Below are 10768 nucleotides of genomic sequence, written 5' to 3'. Positions count from 1 at the left end.
GAATGTTTATGCCTCATTGAAACCTCATCCATGGCTATAGCAACTTAAATAGATTTTCCAATACGTTTGCACCCCGTTTATTCAAATCCTTGTCCTACAACTTTGCTTTCTTTCCCTGTGCTGTCACCTATGGCAGTTTCGGTTAGAAATATCTTGGAGCCTCGCCTGGTTTTACAGACCTTTAAATATTTGTCTGGTATGTGAAATGCGGGAGGAGACCAAAGAGGGAAAGAACGTAACTGCAATTAGACATCTGAAAAAAATAATACAAATTTGAAACAGGCACATTTTGAAAAAGTAAAAGAAAGGAGCACTAATTATGTGAGTGGGAAGAGGGAAAAAAAAAAAAAAGCATGTGATGTAGAGTTGGAAGGTCTGCCATGCTTTCCCATGATGTATGGCAGTTTTTGAGTCTGGGCAAACCACACACTCATTCTTGGGCATGGAAGAGAGGGATGTAGACTTCTCAGAAGGGAGCAAGGTACTAAATTTTCATAGTTTCTACCTCCCGGATGCCTGGGTTAGTCTAACTTCTGGCAAATTGATCTCGGGCAAAAAAAGCTTTACAGAGAGTTAGCATCTGTCCCCTTGGGTGAGTAGCCATCTTAATGCTGACTTAGAGAGCGAGTAGGTTTTTCATACCTCAAATAAGGATAAAACTCCATAATAAAGGACCCAAAGCAAACACTTTTAAGACTTTTAAGGTGATTTTTCATCACCTAAAAAACAGATCGCTTTATTTAACAAAACCCCTGTAGAACCCACAGCACACTCTTTTCCAGTAACCTTTCTTTGAAGTCAAAGCATTTTATAAACCACATTTACATAGCATCTCATTTTGTGTTGCTCGAACGCTTGCAAAGGGCATCATGGAGAAAAGCGTTGGAAGTGGGAAGTTCTGGAATGGAAATGTGGAGTCGTGTCATTCTAGGCTCTTCAGGAGAATACTAAAGATGATACCATTGTTGTCAAAGATAAATATAAACCCCTAACTTGGTATGGAGTTTTAATTTTCAACTGTGTGTTAAACAAAGCTATCTTTACTTGTAGAGAGTTTGTGTACTCTCGAGGTGATTCAATACTTTTTATGTTTTATGGTCTCTAGACACAAGGATTAAATAAGGATACTATCACTCAGTCCAAATTAGTGAAATGACATTGTACTTTCTTTGAAACCATACATAGATAAACTCTGGATTGGCCTTTCAAGTATTTCATACTCTTAGCAATTGAGAACCAACTCTGAATACTCAAATAAGTAAAAACCGTCTAATGTAAAGCCACAGTCCTTTGCTTTACAGCCAAAGTGAAAACAGGAAGTTATTTTCTTTGTGATATGCCATTGATTCTGAAATATTTTTATAATACTTACTCTGCCCTTCCAACATTTTAGCAGAATAAAATTACCATTTACCTTACTTGCAACATAAATTCTAAGTTAATGTCTTATTTTTAATGCCCTCTGGGAAGATTTTCATTTTATTTTACCTGTTTCCAAACCAAAAAAAAAAAAAAAAAAAAAATCAGAACTGTGCATGGGATTCAAGGAAAAGTCTATGAATATGATGTGAGCAGCAATATAATCACCATAACAAAATTGTTTTTCATCTGTGCTGCAAAATAGGTATTTTTTTAATCTAACATCACTTCCCACTTCCAACATTTCTTTGTGAATATTAATATAGTAAATGCTCCCTTATCATGCATCACATTAGCAAGTTTTTCTTTCCTTGGATTACTAATTTTTGCTTCTTTGCACTACATTTATCTTGTGCTGAAATGACAAAAAGCGGGCGAGAATAAAGATCCAGGTATTAGCCATATGTCAAAAGTTCCTGGTGTGCATTTCTGTGTACTTTTTCTTCACATATTAGAATTGTCAGGAACAATTTTTTCCTTTGGAACTTCTTGTTTACATCTTGCATGATCTTATAAATTAATCTGAAGAGTAACTGAATACCTTTTATGGTTATTTGAAAATAAAATTTGCTACAAATAAGACGCTTCAGTCTCTGTTGTCTCATATTATGCATGAATATATTATTTTTTTTCTGTACTTTCCCACTCAACCAGAAAATATTAACCTCAAAGGATATTTAAATTGTTATTTGTGACAAATATACAAAGATGAAGAAATTCAAAGGTGAAGTTGCCTTTACATATTCCGCTTCTTTTCCTTTTCCAAAGTAGCAAAACTCACGCAGGGCTATCGGCTTTAACTTTGACATTCAAGGGTTTTGACAGCTTGCATCATTTAAAGTTATATTTATTATTCAGTAAACTTTAATTCTATAGAATAAATGCCCTTTATGAGATGTGATTTTTGAAAAGCACAAAGGTATTTCACCATTTCAAGCAGCTGGAGCTGTTTGAATTCAAGAGTGGTTTTTCAGAAGAAAAATAGAGTGGAGAATTATTTTAAATATAATATTTGTAGCGTCCTACCAGATTGACCTAGATGCTCCACAGGAATTTTAAAGAGCTATAAAAACCTCCAAAATGTTATGATGTAAATAATTAAATGATGGTATTTTTCTATGATGTAAATTGAGACGGCTTATTTTATAAATACACTTACATAGTTACTTTATTATTTCAGCAGAGATATGCGGTCTCCTTCTGCCTTTTTAAATGACATCTTTATATTTCCAAGGGTTCTAATATAGTTCTTTATTCAGTTTCCTTCTGAAGCATCACCAGGCAGCGTGTGTGTGTGTGTGTGTGTGTGTGTGTATCTGTGTGTGTGTTGTAGACTTTCTTTCTAACACTCATGAAAAGATATATATTTTTAAAGAAAGAAGGCTCATCTTTGTAAACCAATTTTTAACTAAAAGCAAAACAAAAAAGAAAAATAGTGGCAATTTTCCTTTAGTTGGAGATATTGTAATAGACCTACTCTTTGTTAACCTAACATGGAGCTACGTTTCCAGAAGTGTCCCTGCTAAATCAGGAATCTTTCTAGGTTCTATGTAGGTTACTGTCTTCAGAGAGCTTGGCCACAACTTTGTTTTTTTACTACAATTATGTTGCTTTTTTGAACTTTCTGTTCAACAAAGTTTTGGTTAATGTTTATATATCAACATAAACAACCATAACAACAACAAAAAGAGGAGGACGAATTTCATTGGAATGAATAGTTTAATTTATTTCATCTATTAAAAGAGGCACACTAGGTTTCTTTCACAATTCAGAGAGGATATATTTTGGTTTAGATTGAGCATTATTAGTCTGTTAAGGTGGCCGGACCTCAATGAGTTCATTAATGAACAAGAAGTATAAATCAGTTCATCCACCCATATATATGTACACAAAAGCAAATATTATGGTATGCTAAATATGCATGTTATATAATAGACCAAGCTAGAATCTGAGGCTTCCCAAGAGACATTTCACCATATATGCACCTTTAATAGCCTGAACACCTAACTTTTAAGTGTTGGATTATGAAGCATATGGTATCAATTCTGGTATTCTATTTTTCTAGAGTACCTTGTACTGGAATGTATTACCAATATAAATGACCACTATGGGTTTTGTTTTTGTTTGAATTTTGACTCAGATATAGATAAACCCATGGAATCACTCTTGGTGCTAGAAAGAGCCTTATTAGAATGTCTGGTTCAAATTCTTGTTGATTATTATTATTTGCAGTTGAAACAAAGCACTGAGACAGACATGTATTGTTCTTAGTTCAGACATTTGTGAACTTCACAAAAGTATGGATATCAAGAGTTTCAGTTTAAATCTCTGAGGATCTGTTTTTTTAAAAAAAGCAAACCATTGCTGAAGCAGTATCATTGCAGCAATATACTAATACCTCCTATCTATAGCTACTGAATTGTTAGTGCAACTTATATTTCATTTAGAAACATCACAACTGGGGCATCTGGGTGGCTCAGTCAGCTGAGCATCCAACTCTTTTTTTAAAAAAATTTTTTTAATGTTTATTTTTGAGAGAGAGAGAGAGAGACAGAGACAGAGTATAAGTGGGGGAGGGGCAGAGAGAGGGGGACACAGAATCCCAAGGAGGCTCTAGGTTCTGAGCTGTCAGCACAGAGCCCGATGCAAGGCGTGAACCCATGAACTGCAAGATCATTACCTGAGCTAAAGTTGGACACTTAACCGACTGAGCCACCCAGGCGCCCCAAGCATCCAACTTTTGATTTCGGCTCACGTCATGATCTCACGGTTTGTGGGATTGAGCCCTGCCTTGGGCTCTACGCTGACAGCATGGAGCCTGCTTGGGAATCTCTCTCTCTTTCTCTCTTAACATAAGTAAAATAAACTTAAAGAAAAAAAAAAGAAACCTTACAATTATTACAAAACGTTGATGACTTTTACTTCATGGAATTTTCTATAAATGTTCACAGTTTCTATTTAGCTCATCAGCTGCTCTCCCCCATTCCTCTAAAATTCTCTTTCATCTCAGTTCTATTCCCATTGCACTATTGAAACATTTTCCCTTAAGTTAGCAATGATCTTTTTCTTACCAAAATCATGGCGTTTTCCCTGTCTTTATTCACATTTGCTTTCCTGCCAGATTTTACACCCCTTATTACTTGCCTGTCTTTAAAACGATCTCCCTGACTGGCATTTGCCACGGGCAGTGCACCTGCTGCTTCTCCTCCCCGGCTCTGCTGACTCAGAGCGAGCACATCACAGTCCAGCACCACGTCTCCTCTCCCCTCTGCTCGCTTCTCTCCAAACTGCATTCTTTCTTAAAGGCTCAACTTTTTAGTGATGACCCCAGATATATTTCTTGGGATATTCCCACCTACCTGTTCTGTTAGTTGAAGGGCAGCATAAATGAAATTGAACACATTTTTTTTTTTTTCTCTTCAGCCAACTGTCCTTCCAGACTTTTCCATTTCTGCTAATGAGATTACTCTTCTCCTGGTCACGCAGGCTGGGAGTCATCGAGTTACCAATTTTCCCATTGCCTTTTCTTTTAAAAATTATTTTGTACCATTTTGCTACCAAATCCTACTTATCCTTTTTTTTTTTGTTTTTTTAAGTTTATTGATTTATTTTTGTTTTTTTTTTTAATTTTTTTTTCAACGTTTTTTATTTATTTTTGGGACAGAGAGAGACAGAGCATGAACAGGGGAGGGGCAGAGAGAGAGGGAGACACAGAATCGGAAACAGGCTCCAGGCTCCGAGCCATCAGCCCAGAGCCTGATGCGGGGCTCGAACTCACGGACCGCGAGATCGTGACCTGGCTGAAGTCGGACGCTTAACCGACTACGCCACCCAGGCGCCCCTATTGATTTATTTTTGGAGAGAGAGAGTGCTGAAGGGCAGAAAGAGACAGGAAGAAAGAGAGAGAATGACAAGCAGGCTCTGCACCACCACCACGGAGCCTGATGCGGGGATCCAACTGTGAGATCATGACCTGTGCCGAAATCGGGGACTGGAAGCTTAACTGACTGAGCCACTCAGGGGCCATCATCTTTTTTTTTTTTTTTTTTTTTTTTTTTTGTATATCTTTGGTCAATCCTCTTGATCTCTTTTTGCCATACCCGCTACCACTATACTCACTGGAACTAGGTTTTCCTAGCTTGTGGGAAGATATTCTGTGTAGGAGGTCATAAGGTATTTCAGATGTATTTTGGATTATATTTAAACGAATTATATGACATAGCTTTCTTACTAATGTAGAATCATGTGACCTAAAAGATGGTGGAGATTTAAAAAGAGCCTTGTTACCTTTTATTTGGAGGAGGTGGAGGAGAGCTTTCACCGTCCGTGTATAACTGGAATAGAATATACTTATCATTAATTTTACTTGATAAAATTTTAAAATAATTGATTGTGTATTGAAACAAATGGGACACACAATCGGAGAAAGTAAGTGTTGCTCAAACTGGGAACATAAAATCTTCTAGTTCAAAGAACAATTTGGTATGTAGGTGGACCCCAGTTCCTTAGGAATACCCAGGTGGAGGAGTTTGAGAAGTACTGGAGTATAGGAAGTCTCCAAGACTCTTCCTGGCTCCAGCCATGTGACAGGTGTCCGAAGAAGAAGAATCATAGGCTTTGGACAGACAGACCTGAGTTCATAGTCTACCTCTTCCCCTGAGATTCTAGTCGAAGCCCCGATTTGCCCGCATTCCTTATACTGCAACTACAACTTTGTGGGTCCCTTTATGTCTCATTTCTCTCCACTCAGAAGCCTTCCTGTATGCAGCAAGGGTAATCTTTCAAAATACTGACTTTCAGCTACACCTTCTTCTTCAGGAATTGTAATGGATTCCCACTGTATGTATGATTAAATAGAAACTATCCGAGAAAGCTAAGGTTCTTCATAGTATGACTGTTTTACCTTTTCAGTTTATTTTTCACTCCTTCCCGGCACTAATCCTTCCTTGTCAGTATCACAGGCTATTCTCACTGTCACCATTTTGCACACCACATCTTCTCTATTCATAACATTTTTTTCATTGCTTCTTATCTGCCTAAATCGTAGATTTTTTTTCTTTATTACTTATTTCTTGCATAATACTAATATATCAACATTTCAGAAGAAATAAAATCACCTAATATCTTCGACCTGTCATATAGCCTCTATGTAGTTTTTTTCCATGCTCTTTTCCAGTTCTGGTATTTTTTTAAGAAATTACAGGGGCGCCTGGGTGGCTTGGTCGGTTGAGCGTCCGACTTCAGCTCAGGTCACGATCTCGCGGTCGGTGAGTTCGAGCCCCGCGTCCGGCTCTGTGCTGACAGCTCAGAGCCTGGAGCCTGTTTCAGACTCTGTGTCTCCCTCTCTCTCTGCCCCTCCCCTGTTCATGCTCTGTCTCTCTCTGTCTCAAAAATAAATAAATGTTAAAAAAAAAAAGAAATTACAATAATTTTGATAAAGCTCATAGAGTGGTACCTGGGACACGAGAAATAATAAATGGTAGTTGATTTGAATCTCAAAACTATCATTTCTTAAAATTATTCTGATTGTATCTTTATGAAAATTGTCTTCACTAGCACTTGTTTTTTTAATTTATTAAAAACATTTAATTCCAGTATAGTTAACATACAGTGTTATATTAGTTTTAGATGTGCAATATAGTGATTCAACAATTATATACAGCACCCAGTGTTCATCACAAGTGTCTTCCTTAATCCCCATCACCTACTTAACCTGTGCCCTGCCCACCTCCCCTCTGGTAACCATCCATTCATTCTCTACAGTTAAGAGTCTGTTTCTTGGTTTGTCTCTTTCTTTTTTTCCTTTGCTCATTTGTTTTGTTTCTTAAATTCCACAAACGAGTGAAGTTATACAGTATTTGTCTTTCTCTGATTGACTTACTTCACTTGTTGTTAGCTCCATCCATGACATTGCAAATGACAAGATTTCATTAGTTTTTATGGTTGAATAATATTCCATTGTGTGCATATATCTCATATATATGTGTGTGTGTGTGTGTGTGTGTGTATTTGTGTGTGTGTGTGTATCACATCTTTATCCATTCATCTTTATCACATCTTTATCCATTCATCTCTCAGTGGATACTTGGGCTGCTCCCATAATTTGGTTATTGTAAATAATGTTGTCATAAACATAGGGGTGCATATATCCCTACAAATTAGTGTTTTTGTATTTTGGGGGTAAATACCCAGTAGTGTGGCTTTACTGGATTGTAGGGTAATTCTATTTTTAACTTGTTGAGGAAGTTCTATACTGGTTTTCACAGTGACTGTACCAGTCTGCATTCCCACCAACATTTGTGATGATCAATGTCTTCCTTCCTGACCCCGGCATAACTCACTGTATGTCCCATACACTTGATGTGAGTAATGTTAGGTCTTTATTATATATACATTGCAAGTCTAATTATTTCTTATGTCTCCCTCAAATATTATACCTGTTTTGAGAAAAGGGATGATATCTTATACTTCTAATGTCTCTCTAAAAGTGCTAGGAAAACAACAATTGCTTGGTAAGCATTTTTAAAAATTGAATTGTGAAGCAGTAACTTTTTCATAGATTAGTGGATAGGATAGACTGAAGAAGACAGTTTGACTTGAACTCAAGAGCAGCTTTCATTATGAATTTCTACTGGCCCGTATAATTCTTCATGATGTAAGTCAGGGGAAAGTTTACAGATATGGGTCCAGCGGGACTTGTTCAAGTCTTACTTTCCATCTTTAAGACCAACAAATGTTTCTTGGGGTTAATCTCTCCAGAATGATAAGCATATAACATGGCATATAATGTAGCATATAACACCCATCACCATTATCCATTTCTGATATGGAGAGCATTCCAGGGACTAGTCCTGGTGCCTCGACGGGGAAGCACAGGATCTCCTTGCCCTAAGCCTTTTGGTTATGTTACTATTTTGTTTCCAAAATAGTAAGAGATCCATTTTGTTAAGAGAACTTACCACTCTTAGTTTTTGAAGGTGCACTTGAAAAGAATTTAAAAACTCAAAGAGCAGCATCACTAATGATAAAAACACAATCATACTACTGAATCATAACGTCTTACAGGAAGACAAAGGCATTTATTTCTTGCCCCCATCACTTGTCTTTCTGTTCTGAGTCTTGATTTGCGTGAGATTGTGTATTGCCCTGACCAGACTACTTGTATATTCACCAAGCAGACTTCGCATTTCGATAAGCATAAATATTTTTTCTTGGTGCCAGGTTAGTGTTAAGCTCCATTTTCTCCTCTTGCTGGCACCAAGTGTGTCTAACACCTAACCAACAACATTATCGTATCAGGGTATAAATGCAGAGCGAAAGCAAATTTTACACATAGATCAAAGTTTGGTATGAAACCTTTGCGGTATTCACAGCCTCGCTTCCACAGGCTGCCTCATTCAGTCGAGAATGCCCATGTTAAGAGAAGGCAGCATGCTGTTTTCTTCCCAAGAGGCCACAGCTCATTGGTGTTTATAGATCCTATTATTTTCCGAGGATGGTTGTTGGTTTTGGTATTCTTCACAATAGAAAACATATTAATTTCCTCCACCAAATCTATGTTAATAGTCCTTATTAAGCATGAACTTTTTGAGATAAATGGTAATCAGTATACTATGGCCATCTTCCCATTAATAAAGTAAGTATGACCTTTAGATAGATATATGTAGGTGTTATTAGCAACAAGGATTAATGAACATTGAAATAAGAGGCTCTTTTTTTTTCGAGATAGGTGAACTTTAAGCATGATCAAGTTTGCAGACGGGAATATTTTAGATCAGCTTCTCTCAAATTCTTTTCAGCAACAAAAGCTCGCTTGCCAAACTGTTTTCACAAAAGCGAATATAAAAAACAGGTAAGAATCAGGCTTGTTCTGCTGGAGAGAAAAAGGTGTGTGGAAAATTGTGGCTCCACCTTTCTGTCTCCAACCTCTTCGAACACAGCAACCCCGGGCCTCATCTTGGGGCCCGGGGGGATTTTAGGTGTTCGCTTTGAAAACCACAATTTTGCATCTAGTCCTGAGACCTGTTACAGATTTTGACAAAAGTGCAGAGAGGAACAAAAGTGATTGTCTGTGGCAGCCAGAGGGAGGGAGATGGAAAGTGAAGGTATGACCTTGAATGAATCACTTGAACAGAGCTGGTGTGAGTTTCAACATCTGTAAAAAAGAGAGGTTACCCTCTTTCTAACATTTACCTGATCCTAAGGTTTACCTGGACCTTAGGTGCTAAAAAAAGTTGGGGCGGGGGGTCTTGCCTTACTTACCCTTACTCCATGCAAGAGGACTAAACTCTGTTATATCACAATTATTCTCAAGCGATCAGGTAAGTTTGGGAAGAAAACAAAAGTTTAGATATTTTCTTCAATAACATTCATCACCAACCGTTGTTGGGATTCCACTCAGTTCCTCTATTTCCTCCATAACTTCTGTGATGGGGACATTTCTTCAGATTGGGAAGGGTATAGAAAGTCTGAAAGGCAGGAACTTCAACATGAGGAAGGAATGGCAATTATATAAAAGGTGTTTTCCTCTTAGAAAACTCACCCAAACAGCTGTCAGGCATCTTTTAGAAAGTAGCAAAAACTAGGGTATACATTGGAAGACTGCATTTGGGGTTCAATAAGCTATAAATGTCCTTTGGGGTGAAATGTGTACTGAGTAAATAAATGCCTAGTTTAGCATCTCTCCAGACCTCATCAAGCTGGACTATGGAGGTATCACATTAACCTCAAACATCCAAATCTCAATTTTTACCCATCTTCTGCTTCTAAAGGACTTACACATCCCTACCATTCTTTTTTTTTTTTAATGTTTTATTTATTTTTGAGAGGGGGGAGGGGCAGAGAGAGAGGGAGACACAGAATCCGAAGCAGGCTCCAGGTTCTGAACTGTCAGCACAGAGCCTGATGCGGGGCTTGCACCCACGAACTGTGAGATCACGACTTGAGCTGAAGTCGGATGCTTAAAACTGACTGAGTCACCCAGGGACCCCTCCACCATTCTCTTAACACCCCCTTCTGGAAACGTCTGCAAATCCCCGTGGGGTGTTTTAGAGTTACCAATGTATCCGTCCGTTGGGTACATAATAGGAGCCCTCATGCCCCCCCCTTCTGTTCTGGTTTCCCTGGGTGTCGTCTGCTTGTAAAGCCATGTGACCATGCCAACCCTGAGAATGCAACATTTGTGCCGAAGGTGCTATTTCCTCAATGTTCCCAAAGAAGAAACATGCCTTCTCCCCCACTCACTGGTGCACTTCATCACTTGGAACCTGAGTAGTGCTGCGGGAACCCCCTTGTCACACTCCTTCCCTCCGTTTCTGCCTATGGCCTCTTTTATCCCCAGACCTTGATA

The sequence above is a fragment of the Panthera pardus genome, unplaced genomic scaffold (assembly GCF_024362965.1).
Source record: "Panthera pardus isolate Hobbes unplaced genomic scaffold, ASM2436296v1 HiC_scaffold_21, whole genome shotgun sequence".
Classification (NCBI taxonomy): Eukaryota; Metazoa; Chordata; class Mammalia; order Carnivora; family Felidae; genus Panthera; species Panthera pardus.
Note: the sequence above shows the minus strand (reverse complement) of the source record.